At 36.0% G+C, this 14,687-nt stretch overlaps 1 long non-coding RNA gene across 1 annotated transcript in view; it reads left to right on the plus strand.

Moving 5' to 3' along the window:
- The window catches only part of LOC117203395 (uncharacterized), a 55,946-nt gene extending 42,431 nt beyond the window's left edge, over positions 1–13,515 (plus strand). The window contains exon 4 of the long non-coding RNA XR_004486130.2: positions 13,409–13,515. This is a non-coding gene — a long non-coding RNA (uncharacterized LOC117203395). The remainder of the gene's footprint in view (positions 1–13,408) is intronic.
- The last annotated feature ends 1,172 nt before the right edge of the window (positions 13,516–14,687 follow it).

Genomic DNA, 14,687 nt, shown 5'->3' on the forward strand with positions numbered 1-14,687 from the left:
TGGAAGGTAAAACAGAACCACAATAGTAAAAATAGAGGAAAATTGTAAAAAAGCAATAGTATAGAATCAAAATAGTAAAAAGGCAGGGGGTTGGGGGTGGTGGTGAGATGAATTGGGAGATTGGGATTGACATATATACACTAATATGTATAAAATAGATAACTAATAAGAACCTGCTATATAAAAATAACTAACTAACTAAATAAAATGTTTAAAAAAATTGGAAAATCCCTTGGCTGTGGGGCGGGGCTTAGGCAGGGCTGGGGTTTAGGCAGTGGGTGGGGCCTATGCTTAGGACCCACAGGGCCAGAAAAGGCCCTGGGTGGGTGAAGCTTAGGCTCAACACAGCAGGAGAGCCCCAGGAGTGCCTCAGGCCTTGGAGGTCAGAGGACCAGGTCCAGGACCCCAGCCGGCTCACTGGGCCTGAGTGGGTGGGGGAAATGCTAGGCACATTCCCCCCATCCTTCAGTCCCAGAGAGCCCCTCCCCACTGGCCTCTCTCCTCCTTCCCCCTGCCTCCCTCCTATGCCCCTAGGAGCCACTCGGCCTGAGGGGCCCCAGAAGCCAGGGGACCAGACCCTGAAGCCCAACAGGCTTCCGGGGTGAATGGGTAGGCAAAACACCCTTCACACCTCCCCTGATCCTCTGATCCCAAAGGGCCCCTCCCTGTCTGCCTCTCCTCCTCTTCCACCCCCCTCCCTCCCTCTTACACCCCGAGGACCCCTGCAACCAGAAGGGTCTTTGGAGAATGGAGGACCATGCCCAGGAGCCCAGCAGGCTTTCCAGGGCCTGAATGGGTGGGGGAAATACCCTCCACGCCTCCCCTGATCCTCCAGTCCTGGAGGGTTCCCCCTCCACCATCCACCTCACCTCCTCTTCACTCCTCCTCTCTCCTTCCCATGTCCCTAGGACCTACAAGGCCAGAGGGGGCCCCAGAAAATGGAGGACCAGGCCCAGGAGCCCTGCAGGCTTCCCGAGGCCCGAGTGGACAGGGGAAATGCCCTCTGCACCTCCCCTGATCCTCCGATTCTGGAGGGCCCCTCCTGTCCACTTCTCCTCTTCTCCCCTGCCTCCCTCCTACTCCCCTAGGACCACTGCAACCCAGAGGGGGCATTGGAGGGTAGAGGACCCAGCCTGGAAGCCCTGCAGGCTTCCTAGGGCCCGATTGGGCAGGGGAAACGCTAGGTGTGCTCCCCCCTGATCCTCTGAGCCCCTGGGGTCCCTCCAGGCAAGGGAACCCCTCTCCCCCTCCCAGCCACCCCTCAGGGGTGTGGATCCTGTCCTGCCTCCACTTTTCCTTCCCCCTTACTTCCCCCACATCCTACCTTGTCACTCGGGAGTTCCTCCCATCTCCTTGGGCGTCAAGTTCCCCCACCAGCATCCAGCAGGCACACTAGTTCCTTAGGTTGCTTTTCCATTTTGTTGATTCTTTCTTTTGCTGGACGGAATCATTTTAGCTTGAGGTATTCCCACTTGTTAATTTTAGATTTTGTTGCTGGTGCTTTAGATGTTGTATTAAAAAAGTTGTTTCCAAGACCCCAGTCAAGAAATTTTTCTATACCTTTTTTTCTAGGAGTTTTATGGTTTCAGGTCTTACATTTTGAGTTAATTTTGTGAGTGGTGAAAGACAGGGTCCAGTTTCTTTCTTTTATAAGTGAATATCCAATTTTACCAGCACCATTTATTGAAGAGACTGTCTTTTCTCATTTGGTATTCTTGACTCTCTTGTCAAATAAGTAGTTGACTGTATAGGTATGGATTTATTTCTGGGCTCTTGATTCTGTTATACTGGTCTAGGTGTCTATTTTTATACAGAACCATACTGCTTACTATATAGCTTTGTAATACAGTTTGAAATCAGGAGGTCTAATACCTTCTGCTTTGTTCTTCTTTTGGGGATTACTTTGGTTATTTGGAATCTTTTGTGGTTTCATTTGAATTTTAAGATTGTTTTTTCTACTCTGTAAAAAATGACATTGGAATTTAGATTCAGTGTAATCTCTATCAGTAGATGGCTGTGTATAGTATATACATCCTAACAATATTAATTCTTCTAATCCATGATACAAGATATCTTTGCATTTTGTGTGTGTGTTCTTCTATGTCATTTATCAATGTCTTATAGTTTTCAGTGTAGAGGTCTTTACCTACTTGGTTTAGTTTATTTTTAAGTATTTATTCTCTTGATGCTATTGTAAATGAGAGCATTTTATTTATTTCTTATTCAGAAAGTTTGTTTTAATGTATAGGAATGTTACTGATTTTTGTATGTTGGTTTTATACGCTGCAACTTTACTAAATTTGTTGACTAGTTCTAGCGGTTTTTTTGGTGGAATCTTTGGAATTTTCTATATATAAAATCACACCATCTGTAGACAGAGACAATTTTACTTCTTTCTTTCCAATTCTGAAGCCTAACTAGTACTATATTGAATAAGTGTGGTAAGAGTAGACATTCTTGTCTTGTTCCTGACCTTAGAGAGAAGACTTCCTACCTTTTACTGGTGAGTATTATGTTAGCTGTGGACTTGTCTTCTATGGCCTTCTTTATGTTGAGGTATGTTTCTTCTGTATCTAATTGGTTGACAGTTCTTATCATGAATGGATATTGAATTTTGTGAAATGCTTTTTCTGCATACATTGAGATGATCATATAAATTTTATCTTTTCTTCTATCAATGTGGTGAATCACATTTATTGATTTGCTTATGTTGAACTATCCTTGCCTCCCAAGCATGAATCCCACTTTAATATGGTGTATGATGCTTTTGACGTGCTGCTGAATTCAGTATGCTAAAACTTTGTTGCAAATTTCTGTATCTATATTCATGAAGAATATTGGCCTGTAGTTTTCTTTCCTTGTAATGTCTTATCTGACATTGGTATCAGGGTAATGCTGGCCTTGTAAAATGAGTTTGGGAATGTACCCTCCTCTTTGAATTTCTGGGAGAGTTTAAGAAAGATTGGTATTAATTATTCTTCTTTAAATGTTTGGTAGAATTCACTAGCAAAACCATCTGTTCCTGGGTGTTTTTGTTTTTGGAGGTTTGTGATTCCTGATTTGGTCTCCTTGATAGTAACTGATCTATTCAGACTTTCTATTTCTGCCTGACTCAGTCTAGGCAGGTTGTATGTTTCTATGAATTTCTAAGAATTTCTAGGTTGTCCAGTTTTTTGGCATGTAGTTGTTCATAGTAGGCTCTATTATCCTTTGCATGTCAGTGATATCAGTTGTTATGTCTCTTCTTTCATTTATAATGTTGTTGATTTGGGTCCTCTCTTTTTTTCTTGGTTTGTCTAACTAAAGATTTTTCAATTTTGTTTATCTTTTCAAATAATCAACTCTTGGATTTTTAATCTTTTCTATTGTTTGCCTGTTCTGTATATCATTTTTTCCTGCTCTTATATTTAACATTTTTCCATCTCTTAACTTTCAACTTTAATTTGTTCTTCTGTTTCTCATTCCATGAGGTGTAAAGTTAGGTTGTTTGTTTGAGGTATTTCTGTTTTTTTTTATGTTTGCATTGGTGGTTATAAACATCCCTTTTAAAACTGCTCTTGCTCCATCCCATAAGTTTTGGTATGTTGTATTTCCACTTTTATTTGTCTTAAGTATTTTTGAAATTTCCCCTTAATTTCTTTTGTTGTCCATTGGTTGTTCAGCAGAGTGTTGTTTAATTTTCATGTATTCATGAGTTTTCCAGTTTTTCTCCTATTACTGATTTCTTGTTTCATACCATTGTGGTCAGAGAAGATACTTGGTATGATTTTAATCTTCTTAAATTTGCAAAGACATGTTTTGTGGCCTAACATATGATCTATCCTAACAAATATTCCATGTGGGCTTAAAAAGCCGGTGTATCCTGCTGTTGTTAGGTAAAATATTCTGGATATGTTTGTTAGGTTCATTTGGTTTATAGTGTTCTTCAAATCTGTGAGGGTCCTCTTTTATTCTCTGTCTGGATAATCTATCCATTTTTGAGAATGAAGTGTTAAATTACCCAACTATTGTTGTATTGATGTTAATTTCTCTTGTTAGTTCTGTTAGTATCTGCTTTATATATTTAGGTGCTCCTAAATTAAAAAAAAAAGTTAATGGGCTTTCTCCAATCAAAAGAAAGAGTGACTGAATGAATAAATATAAACCAAGATCTAACAATATGTTGCCTATAAGAAACTAACTTTTTAAAAAAAATTTTATTTTTATATTGGAGCATAATTGATTAGCAATGCTGTGTTTGTTTCAGGTGTACAGCAAAGTGATTCAGTTATACATGTACATGTGTCTATTCTTTTTCAAATACTTTTCCCATTTAGGTTATTACAGAATACTGAGCAGCATTCCCTGTGCTATACAGTAGGTCCTTGTTGGTTATCTATTTTAAATATAACAGTGTGTACATGTCAATCCCATACTCCTATCCCTCCTCCCACCCTTTCCCCATGGTAACCATAAGTTCATTCTCTAAGTCTGTGAGTCTGTTTCTGTTTTGTAAATAAGTTCATTTGTATATTTTTTTAGATTCCGCATATAAGTGATATCATATGATATTTGTCTTTCTCTGTCTGACTTACTTCACTTAGTATGATAATCTCCAGGTCCAATCACATTGCTGCAAATGGTATTATTTCATTCTTTTTAATGGCTGAGTTATATTCCATATGTACCATATCTTCTTTATCCATTCATCTGTCGATTGACATTTAGATTGCTTCCATGTCTTGGCTATTGAAAACAACACAGCAATGAACATTGGGGTGCATGTATCCTTTTGAACCATGTTTTTAAAGTAATTATTGATAGTTAAGGACTTACTATTGCCATTTTGTAAATTGTTCTCTGTTTTGTAAATCAATTGTTCCTTGCTCCTTACCCTGCTATCCTCTTGCATAATTTGATGACTTTTGATATCAGTATGCTTTGGCCTCTTTATCAGTTTCTTTTTATGACTCCTTTGGGTTTTTCATTTGTAATTACCATGTGGCTTACATAAAATATATTTAAATTATAACACCTTAATTTAAACTGGTAACATCTTAAATAGTATTTCTAAACTTTACATTTTTACTACTCTACCCCCTTACACTTCACATTATTATTACAGTTTATGTATTATGTACCCAATAACAAATTATTGCAGTTATAATTATTTTTAATACACTTTTTTTTAACTTTTAAACTAGAGTTGTAAGTGAATTATGCACCATAATTATTATTATTAGAGATCTGACTTTGATTATATATCCATTACCAGTGAATTCTACTCTATCTTCATAGGTTTTTATAATGTTAATTAATGTCCTTTTATTTCTACTTGAAGTACTCCCTTCAGCATTTCTTGCAAGGCAGATCTAGAGTTGATTAACTCCCTCACCTTTTGTTAGTCTTATCTTTCCTTCATTTCTGAAGGACAGCTTTGATGGGTATAGTATCCTTGGTTGACATTTTTGTTTTAGTTTTAATATTTTGAATATATCATCTATTCTCTCCTGGCCTGGTTCTCTACCCAAGTAAGGTCACAGGATAGGATCCACAGTTGCCAGGATTTTCTGGTCAGGCTTCTTCAGTGGTCAGGACTGGGTACTATACTCACCAGAAGATGGGGTTATGAATTAGCTTTCCTGCCTGGATAGAGAGGCAAACCAAGGTCCAAGGCTAGCAAGGCTCTCGGTTTGGCATCCAAAGTCAGGCAGACCTATGTCCCATCAAGTTTTCTGGTCAGTACACCACTGTCTTGCTTCTTCAGATGAGCAAAGCTGCTAGTAGGATTTCTACTTGGGAGTTGTTAGGTACTGTAAACCATACCCCTCTTCTCAATCACATTGATTCACAGTGGTCAAGCCCTTCAGATTTCCCTGTGATCCCTGTGAGGTACAACTAGAGCAGGCCCCCTGGAAAGCAACATGTAATGGTGAGGGAATTGTACGTCCACACTGGGCTTTCTTTTTCCCACTGGAGAAATGATAGTCTTGAGGGCGGGGGGGCCCTCTCAGTGCAATACGCATTGGTCTAGACATTCTTTAAAAAAAAAAAAACTGGGCTTCCCTGGTGGCGCAGTGGTTGAGAGTCCACCTGCTGATGCAGGGGACATGGGTTCGTGCCCTGGTCCGAGAGGATCCCACATGCTGTGCAGCGGCTGGGCCTGTGAGCCATGGCTGCTGATCCTGTACGTCCGGAGCCTGTGCTCCGCGACGGGAGAGGCCACAGCAGTGAGAGGCCCGTGTACTGCAAAAAACAAAACAAAATAAACTGTCATTTTACTTGAATTTTTATTTTGCCTTTTTATTGTAAAATTATATACAGATACAGAAATCTACACAGAAATGAATAGTGCAGTGAAACATTATTAAATGGACACATGTAATCATTACTCAGCCCAGGAACATTGTCAGGAAACCCAGAAGCCCTTGTTCGTGCAAATATCAATCACACATTCTTCAATTGCTCAAAAGTAACTACTATCCTGACTTAACTAGCAATCACTTCCTGGCATTTTTTTTTTAATTCATCACCTAAGTATATATTTCTAGGTATTATAGCTTTGTTTTGCCTCTTTACTATCTTGATAATTTGTTTCTTTTAACCTAAAGATTTCTAGTCCTTTATTTTCCTTATCATTTTTATCTGTTTACGGTATTAGGCCATTTAATCTAGAATGTCTCACAGTCTGGATTGTGTTCATTGTGTATTCATGGTGCATGGTAGCAATTTATTCACTCATCTTTAGTTATTTCAAATTGGCAATGGACCCAATGGCATGACCAAATCAAGTACAGTCTCTTTGGCAAGGATATAGATTCACTTGTGCTCCTCCCTTAGGAGGCACGTGTTTGGATTTTCACTCTCTTTGGATGTTAAAATGCATAGGGGCTCAATGTCTAGATCCACTAATTCAAGAAGTTTTCAAGATGGCTCTATTTTCATTGTTATTTTTTTTTAATTACTAACAAATATTTTATAAGGTGACATTCTTCCTCATTTATAATTTGAATATCCACAATGTAGAAAAAGACACCTAAAAATGTTTGATTCTTACATGTCATTTACCTGGTTTATATGAAAATTGATTTCTGTCATCCTCAAAAGCTGACCAATTATGTTTTTTTTAAATATGGTTATAAACTGAGATTTAAACATATTTGGTGAAAGGGAACACTCTTGCACTGCTGGTGGGAATGTGAATTGGTACAGCCACTATGGAGAACAGTATGGAGGTTCCTTAAAAAACTAATAATAGAACTACCATATGACCCAGCAATCCCACTACTGGGCATATGCCCTAAAAAACCCATAATTCAAAAAGAGTCATGTACCAAAATGTTCATTGCAGCTCTATTTACAATAGCCCGGAGATGGAAACAACCTAAGTGTCCATCATCGGATGAATGGATAAAGAAGATGTGGCACATATATACAATGGAATATTACTCAGCCATAAAAAGAAACGAAATTGAGCTATTTGTAATGAGGTGGATAGACCTAGAGTCTGTCATACAGAATGAAGTAAGTCAGAAAGAGAAAGACAAATATCGTATGCTAACACATATATATGGAATTTAAGAAAAAAATGTCATGAAGAACCTAGGGGTAAGACAGGAATAAAGACACAGACCTACTAGAGAATGGACTTGAGGATATGGGGAGAGGGAAGGGTGAGCTGTGACAAAGCAAGAGAGAGGCATGGACATATATACATTACCAAATGTAAGGTAGATAGCTAGTGGGAAGAAGCCGTGTAGCACAGGGAGATCAGCTCGGTGCTTTGTGACAGCCTGGAGGGGTGGGATAGGGAGGGTGGGAGGAAGGGAGACACAAGAGGGAAGAGATATGGGAACATACATATATGTATAACTGATTCACTTTGTTATAAAGCAGAAACTAGCACACCATTGTGGGGCTCCATCCATAGCAATTCTTATTCATGACATTCAAAATATCCCCTCTTTGGACAGTGGTACTCTTCCAAAATTGCTTCCTATGGCCTTTTGGTTCTTTAGACAGGGCATTAACATTTGTTGATAGCTACCTTATAATCTGGTATGAGAAGTTGATCTGGGCTCATCTTAATACATGGCCAATTCTATGTTAGCCCTGGATTCCTTTAAAGGGAAATGGTAATTTAAGAAAACAATATGGATGCTCATTGCTACTTCCTTTAAAGATAATGTACAGGATATATATGTGCATACAATGTATATGTATATAGAACCATCAGAAAATATATACATCTCCTATATGTGGAAGAGAGGAATAGAGAGATGGAGAGAAAAAGACTTTAAAAAGATAGATGTGGGCCTCCCTGGTGGCGCAGTGGTTTAGAGTCCGCCTGCCGATGCAGGGGACACGGGTTCGTGCCCCAGTCTGGGAGGATCCCACATGCCGCAGAGCGGCTAGGCCCGTGAGCCATGGCCGCTGAGCCTGCGTGTCCGGAGCCTGTGCTCCACAACGGGAGAGGCCACAACAGTGAGAGGCCCACGTACTGCAAAGAAAAAAAAAAAAAAGTATAAATATAGGTAAAAGGAACAAAATTTCATGAGTTCCTACTCACACTACTAATACATTCTAATACAGTTCTAATTCATAATAATTGTAGGGTTTTCACTTAATCTTTTCTATATTATATTCATATTGTATCTGTACATATCCTCTTTCTTCCACACAGAGATCTTGGTTCTGAAGAATACAGAAGGTGGTAGAATTAGAATATTCCATGATTACTCATTTTGCTTTATAGCATATTACATGTGAACAGATTGAGAATGATTAATGTCAATATCAATGATGGTTACTGAAAACAGTTTAAACATTTTTTTGCATATGATTTCTTCATATTCTCTCCACACTTTCATGTTCACACTGTGTCTACAATAGCAGATAATACAGCCATTACGTGCTATAAATTCTTTAAGACTTCATTTTACTTCTGTAAGTAACTATGTATATAACGCCTACCACCAGTCCTTAGGTCAGTACCTTTCTAGTTTTTATCATTGCCCAAATCTCTTTCACTAAGAGATAATTGAGGAAAGTCTCATGACAACAATATCTTATTAATACTTGTACATTAATAATAGTTGATAGCCTTTCAAAATGAAGATCAGTTTTGCTGAGTAAGAAATCCTTGTCTCACATTTTCTTTTTTTTAAGTACTGTAAAAATGTTATCCCATTTTACTGTAGTATAAGGTGTAGCAGTCTTAATATCTCATGATAATTTACTTTCTTGTGTAAGCCTTGTGCTTTGTTGCTTGAATGGCCCAAGTTTTCTATTTTCTTTTTCTATTAAGTTCAATCATTTTACAAAAATTTATTGGTCATTCTGGGTTAACAGTTTCAGATATTATGTTTTCTCTTTTAAAAAGGGCAATAGAAACTTTTTTAGTTTTTTGAATTATAGTTTTAATATATTTTTATGTATTCTATGTCCTTGATGAGACATTCTTCTTCAGTTACTACTGTTATCCATATGTTAGATTTTCTTTGCTTGTTCTTGCCTTCAATAACTGTTACTTTTCTCAATTTTTTTACCTCTTTTTAATCTATTAAATTTCCTTATTTTGTACTATCAGTTGCTATTGAGGTATTATGTTCTGTTTATTTGCTCCTGTACTGCTTTTACAGTATTCTTATGATTTTTTAAAAATTTATAATTCTTAACTTCTATCATCTTGTTTCTGCATTTTTATCTATAATTTCATGCCTGCATAAATATTTAACCTACTCAGCTTATCTTGAAATATACATTAGATTCTTAATGTTTTCTGGGAATGCTTTTCTGGCATGCATAGTTTTTCTGAAAGACTATTATTCTGCTCCTTAGTCTATTTTATATTTTCTTATACTTGTAGCTTATATGGTATCTGGTCTTAATATTTTTGTGTTGCTTATATTTACATGAATTGAGTTTTCCAAATTTTTACCAGAAAGTATGTTTTAAGGTAGTTTTTATAATGTACAAATCTCCCTTTATTCTTGTTTTTGTACTTTAAAAATATGGCAGCTTGCTTTCTGAGATTTCCTGGCTATAGTTTTTTCTCCACTTTTATCTAGAATTTTTCTCTCTATTGTCTCTGTCCTACTCAATTTTGATTCCATTCCCAGAAATTTTTCCTCCGTGTGGAGCCCTTCCCTGAAGAGATGTCCTCATGGGTCAGTTTTGAGATTTCACAGGCTTTTCTAGCCCAATTAAGACTGACATAGGTATCTGGCATGCAATGAAGAATGCGGTAGGCAAAAACCAGATGGGTTTCAGCTGATGATCAGTGTTGCTGAGTAGGAAATCCTTGGTTCTCATTTTCTTTTGAGTACCTTACATATGTTACTCCATTTTATTGTTACATAAAGTGTAGCTGTCTTAAATATCTCATTATAATCTAATTTACTTAACCATATAAATCTTGTGTTTTGCTGCTGTGCTTTCCGAGGAGTAACTGTTGGATTTTAGGGATTCTTCTTTTCTTAGGCTTTTCAAATGTCATGTTAGTTCCTGCTGATATTTTCCACACAACCATTGTTACACACAGGTCTTACAAGTCTTTAATAATTTGTCTCCAGGGGCTTGTATGGATACTTATTATCCACAGATTTTTGTTTTTTCTATCCAGTTCTGTTTGTTTTTATGTGAGGATTCTTAAAAATTCAAAAACTAGCCTTCCATTGCATTATCATCTTCTTCCCTATAATTTTAACAAAAAATATTCCTGACATTTATTTACTGAAGGTTGATCACACTGAACTTAGACATGGAGATATTTCTTATTTCTTGTAACCCTTATATTAAGTAGATATAGTTGATGTTTGAGTTGCATGGGTCCCCTTATACACAGATATTTTTTCAATAAATATATTGAAAAAGTGTGCATGTAGAGATTAGTCTGTCCTTACATAGTCAAAAAGTGAGTGACATTTAATGTAAAATTATTAATGTGCTAGTTTTCTTACTGTTTTATAGCTTTGCTTTCAAAGAATTACACTATTGGGCAGTATGCCTCTATCTCTCCTAATTGGAGAAACTGCATATCAGCCTATCATCACAGGTCAACAGTATTTTTTTAAAATGTTAACAGTTTCCAAAACTATATTATGAATATGACTGTAATACTGTATGCCATGTAAATTTTACAATGATTCATTCATTAATGTAGAGGCTGGGTTACTGTGAAGCAATCATATTGATTATACTAGGCTCCCATAAAGCAATCATATTACTGCTTCTTTGTTATCAATTCATGAATTGTTACATCTATAGATAAATATGAATTTCTTTTTTACATCTTTTCATTTTTGATGTCTAGTGTTAGTAATATAGATAACATCTGTAATGTTTTGTATAATACAAGACAATATTGATGTAGGTACTGACAAGTGGTTCATCTTGTAAACAGAGACCATAAACTTACAGTACAGTAAATATATTTTCTCTTCCTTATAATTTTCTTAATAACATTTTCTCTAGCTTACTTTATTGTAAGAATATAGTATTTAATATACAAAACATAAAATATGTGTTAATCAACTGCTTATGTTATCTGTAAGTCTTCTGGTCAACAATAGGGCTATTAGTAGTTAAGTTTTAGGGGAATCAAAAGTTCCACATGGATTTTCAACTGTGTAGGGGTCAGCACTCCTAACCCCCACATTGCTGAAGGGTCAACTGAATATTCAACAATGTTGCCTCATGCAACTATCCATTTACTAATGCTGTAACTTTCAGAATCTGGTGCTTTTTGCATCTAGAGGTATAATTGTAGGTCCTATATAACTTCCAAGGGAGGACAGCCAAGAAAAATTCATGAGATGATTGACACTGCCTTTTTGTAATCATGATGTACAATTTCTTCTACATATTTTGATAATACTATTCTTATTACAGCACTAAAAGGTTCAGCTAAATGTTAAATATAACAAGCTGATGAATTTACTTAAATATAGCAGCACAGTTGAATACATTTAGATTGCAATATACTCTGGAAGTAGAAAGCATTTAGAATTTTACCTTTTCTTTAAAATGCAAAATATATATTTTTTAAGCAACAAGTCCTGAGAACCCAAGGGAGCTCCAAGTCCCTGTATTAAATCCTCAAGTAGCTTATGAATTGTTTAATATTTGAACACCTACAAAGTGCTCACATCAGTTCATCTTCTCTAAAGTAGATACATCTCTAAGAGGGTGCACAACAGCAGCTTAGCTGCAAAAAGTGAAAGTGAAACTGTCATGTTTAATCATTTCCCTTCCTGAGAAGAAAGATTTAAGCATGTGATAATGGAATCACTCAAGTCAGAATTAGGCCAACTGCTGTGACTAATATCTCCATGATGAAACAAGCTTGTTCATTTTGTATTCCAAGCAACTAGGTAAAAGAAGCACAGTGTATAAAACATAATGGATACCAAAAATTTCTTCTTGAAAGAATGAATGAATCAGTGATTGGAAGGACAGGTTTTTTTATTTGTTTTTGAAAGAATGAGTCAATGAGTGAAGAGACAATCATATCTTTATGAAGAGGTAGAGAACCATTAAAATGTTCAATAACAGGGAGGTAGGTCGTAGATAGGAAAGAGTATAAATTTTTAATCGGATAAACGTCTTTGAATTTCATTATTGTGTGACCTTGAGAAAATGTCTTAGTCATACCTTTCATATCTGTAAATTTTTTAAAAATATTATATACCTCACTAGATTTTAACCCAAAATGTTTGTACACAGGACTTTACTACTATTAACCACTCAATAAGAATTTCTTCCCTTCCCTTCCCTTAGAGCTAAACTCTAAAAATAAGATAATGAAACATTATTAATTACTAAGAAAAACTATAAAAGTTTTCATTTTGTGATACTTTTTTCCCTGTTTTGATGCAATATATTTGACATATAACATTCTACAAGTTTAAGGTATAAAACATAATGATTATATATATATATATATATATATTGCAAAATGATTACCACAATAGGATTAGTTAACATCTATCACCTCACATAGCTACATTTTTTTTCCTTCCTTGTGATGAGTACTTTTAAGATTTACTCTTAGCAACTTTCAAGTATAAAATATTGTTAACTATAGACATGCAATGTTGTACATTACATCCCTAGAAATTATTTGTCTTATAACTGGAATTTTAGCCACCTTTACTTCACTCTCTCACCCCCAAATCCCACAGCTGCCAAAAACAAATCTGATCTGTTTCAATGAGTGGCTTTTTTAGATTCCACATTTAATGAAATATAGTATTTGTCTTTCTTTGTCTGACTCATTTCACTTAACACAGATGGACATTGAGGGCATTATGCTATCACAAATGGCAAGATTGCCTTATTTTCTATGGCTGAATAGTATTCTATTTTGTGTACCACATTTCTTCATTCATCTCTCTGACACTCAGTGTATTTCTGTGTCTTGTCACAGGTCTATTATAAGTAATGCTGCAATGAACATTGGAGTACAGATACTTCTATGAGACTGTGATTTCTACCTCTTTGGATACATATACTCAGAAGTAGGATTGCTGGATCATAGGGTAATTCTATCTTTTAACTTATTTTTAAAAAATTTTATTGAAATATAGTTGATTTACAATGTTTTGTTAGTTTCAGATATAACTGCAAAGTGATCCAATTATACATATATATGTATATTCTTTTTTTATATTCTCTTCCATTATAGGTTATTACAAGATATTGAGTAGAGTTCCATGTGCTATACAGTGAGTCACTGTTGATTATCTATTTTACATATAGCAGTATGTATATGTTAATCCTAAACTCCTAATTTATCCCTCCAAACTTTCCCCTTAGGTAACCATATGTTTGCTTTCTGTGTCTGTCAGTCTATTTCTGTTTTGTTAATAAGTTGATTTGTATAATTTGTTTAGATTCCACATATAAGAGATATCATGTGATATTTGTCTTTCTCTGTCTGGCTTACTCCACTTAGTATCATAATCTCTAGGTCCTACCATGTTGCTGCAAATGGCATTATTTCTCTTTTATGGCTGAGTAATAGTCCATCATGTATGTATACCACATCTTTATCCATTCATCTGTTGATGGACACTTAGGTTGCTTCCACGTCTTAGCTATTGTGAATAGTGCTGCTGTGAACAGTGGGGTGCATGTATCTTTTTGAATTCTGGTTTTCTCTGGATATATGCCCAGAAGTGGGAATGCAGGATCATATGGTAGCTCTATTTTTAGTTTTTTAATGAACATCCATACTATTCTCCATAGTGGCTGTATCAATTTACATTTCCACCAACAGTGTAGGAGGGTTCGTTTTTCTCCACACCCTCTCCAGCATTTATTATTTGCAGACTTTTTGATGATAGCCATTCTGATGGGTGTGAGGTGATACCTCACTGTAGTTTTGATTTCCATTTCTCTAATAATTAGCGATGTTGGGCATCTCTTTATGTGCCTCTTAGCTATCTGTATGTCTTCTTTGGAGAAATGTCTATTTAGATCATCTACCCATTCTTTGATTGGGTTGTCTGTTGTTTGTTATTGAGCTCTATGAGCTGTTTTTGTATTTGCAAATTAATCCCTTGTCCATCACATCATTTAAAAACATTTTCTCCCATTCTGTAAGTAAGTTGTCTTTTTGTTTTGTTTATGGTTTCCTCTGCTTTGCAAAAGGTTTCAAATTTAAATAGGTCCCATTTGTTTATTTTTGTTTTTATTACTCTAGG

Source organism: Orcinus orca, chromosome 6 (assembly GCF_937001465.1).
Source record: "Orcinus orca chromosome 6, mOrcOrc1.1, whole genome shotgun sequence".
In the NCBI taxonomy this organism is placed as follows: Eukaryota; Metazoa; Chordata; class Mammalia; order Artiodactyla; family Delphinidae; genus Orcinus; species Orcinus orca.